This window comes from Morone saxatilis, unplaced genomic scaffold (assembly GCF_004916995.1).
Source record: "Morone saxatilis isolate NCDOM2014 unplaced genomic scaffold, NCSU_SB_2.0 Contig18, whole genome shotgun sequence".
Lineage (NCBI taxonomy): Eukaryota > Metazoa > Chordata > Actinopteri > Moronidae > Morone > Morone saxatilis.
The window spans coordinates 18,135,195-18,137,793 of NW_023339740.1; the positions used below are offsets into that span (position 1 = coordinate 18,135,195).

The following is a 2,599-nucleotide window of genomic DNA, read 5'->3' on the forward strand; positions in this document are numbered from 1 at the left end:
AAAGTAATATTATTACTTTACTTATTACTCCAATGCCAACAGTAATTAGTTACACTGCTAGTTATATTACTTTTCTGCTACTCCCCACAAAATTTGTAATGGTGCCCCTCCTCTCCAGTTGTGTTTGTTAGAATCAAAGTAATGGGAATATTTCCAGTCGCTGAATGTAAAGGTTTCTATCTTCCAAGCTAGTGATTAAATGTTGGATTTCAAATTAGTAGGGTGTGCCAACAAAAGTAATGTTGTAACTAAAATGTATTAGTTACACTACTAGTTACTGGGGAAATTATTACTGTAATAATATTAATAGTAATGACTTACTGCCCAACACTGGTCTATAGTATGTACAGTACATGGAGTCCAGGACCCAGCAGTAGCAATGTGTATCAGCAGTAGACAATTGATCAATAGCAATGAAAATTGTTCAATAGAATATTGATAGTTTCACGCAAACCGCCATTAAGCACATAACAAATATGCCCTGGCTCATGAACAGCCTATCATATCCCTTGATAATAGAGCGTACTATGAGTGAATCGCCATAGCTGCTTCCACCCTTTGGAGTACGCAACATATCGTCAGTCTCAACCTACATCTGTTACATCTCAAGAAACAATACACAGGCAGTCCACAATGGAGAGGAACTCAGCAACAATACTGTATGACTAACATTATAATTATCACCTGTGTGCCTTGATAAATAAAGTGGGTAAATTCAAAGTAAGGTGGTTAAATGCAACCTTTTCTCCACCTGGTCTTTTCTAAAAATAGATGATTAAATATCGATATTGACTGAAATGAAACATTTTTGTCATGATAAATCTTTTCATCGCCTGGCCCTATTAGAGAATAAGGTATCATTAACATATCAATAAAAGCTCTGTTGAGCGGTTTAACGTTCTTTTGACATAATTTACCGAACTACCCAGACAAACCCCAGTACATCGTAATACAGGCAATCACAGAGCAATAAGGGCTCTGATTGTGGTTAGCCACTGATAAAGGTAGAAGTGTGTGAACCATAGAGGCTGCACTGATTTCTACTGATAGCCATGAATGTTTGATTCAATTTAAAACAGGAGGAGACGGATAAACAGGAACTATCTCCGTCTACACAAGTGACTAGTAAGTCACAATAAAATTCACTTTAGAGAGGACACAGGCAACCTGCAGCTCTCCTTTCTTGGCTACATGCACCAATAACTTTAAAAATAATTACTCACAATCACAGCTAAAAGCTTTCTTACCAGGAAGTGACAGCAGCATGTGACTCACTCCCTCACACACACACACACACACACACAGGGGAACCTCCTTTTCACTACTGTGTGTTAGTAAACAACAGTGGCCTTCTCGTGGCAGCAGATTCTTCACATTCTCTCTCTGTAAGACGTAATTCACATACCTCTAACACTGTCTGGAATGTCTCACACACACACACACACACACACACACACACAGTTTTGACACATACACGCTGAATTCCTTTGAATGTGCTGCTCTACTCAAAGGGCTGAAATGTGAATTCCAGTGTAACACTGAAATAGTGAAAGCTGAAAGAAATGCTGAGATCTTTTTTTTTTTGTTCAGTGCGGGGGAATTTGCAACACAGATGTACATTTGTACATTTGTATTAAATTTGTACAGACGCAGACTCAGAGTATTAGGGGCCTTAAGAAAACCCATACCTAAAATAAACTGAGATAAAGTGGCTCACTTCTTTTTTACATCTGAAATGATTAGGCAAAAGTAACAAACCATCTAAATAAACAACCAGGGCTGCAACTGACAGCTATTTTCATTATTAATTAATATCACTTGTTCGATTAATTGAGTAATCAAGAGCTCTTCACAGTTTTGGTGGCCCATGGTGACCACGTCAAATATCTTGTTTTGTCTGATCAGCACAAAACCAAAAGATGTTCAATTAACAGTGATAAAAAAACTTGTTTCTGCTGAAAAGTTGAGCAAAAAGTTGTTAAATCGTTCAAGCTCAATGTGATGATTACACATATAAATCAGAATGAAGATCAGAGTTAGGTTTAAGAGGCCAAAGGTTGACTAATTGGTTTCCAAAACTGTTTCCAAAACTGTTTTTGGGTCTGTAATTTCCCAAATACTTTCCTAGTGATTTCCATAGAAGGTTTCCTGTCCATGTTCAGTTGAACATGCAAATGTGAAATCTGTCCACAGGCGAGGACACAATTCAGTGGAATAGTATAGAAAAGAAAGTTTTAGATAATAAATTAATAATAAATGAGTATTTACATAGGATTCAATTGACCCATTCTTTTAAGGAAATTCTCTAAAATTAGTACCAAATTACACATTTTGTCTGGAAACTTCCTAAGAAATGATTAGTAAGAGACCTGTAAAATAAAATATTACCGCGTATTTCTCTTTCTAAACGCAGACGCGTTTTGCCGACATTTGGTGCTTCTGTGTCATTTCAAGAGAGGTGGGACTACAGCGATAAGATACTACATTTATACACATCATTACAGTAACTGCTGTGTGCAGTAAATGACTTCAGCAGTGTAAAGGGAACAAAACATTGAGGGGATACGCTCAATACTGAAGGGGCAGTAATGGCTCTGCC

General features: G+C 37.2%; 1 protein-coding gene across 2 annotated transcripts in view; it reads right to left on the bottom strand.

Annotated features, from left to right (window-relative positions):
* The window catches only part of atg7 (ATG7 autophagy related 7 homolog (S. cerevisiae)), a 58,099-nt gene that overhangs the window by 2,082 nt on the left and 53,418 nt on the right, over nucleotides 1-2,599 (bottom strand). The window lies entirely within an intron of this gene.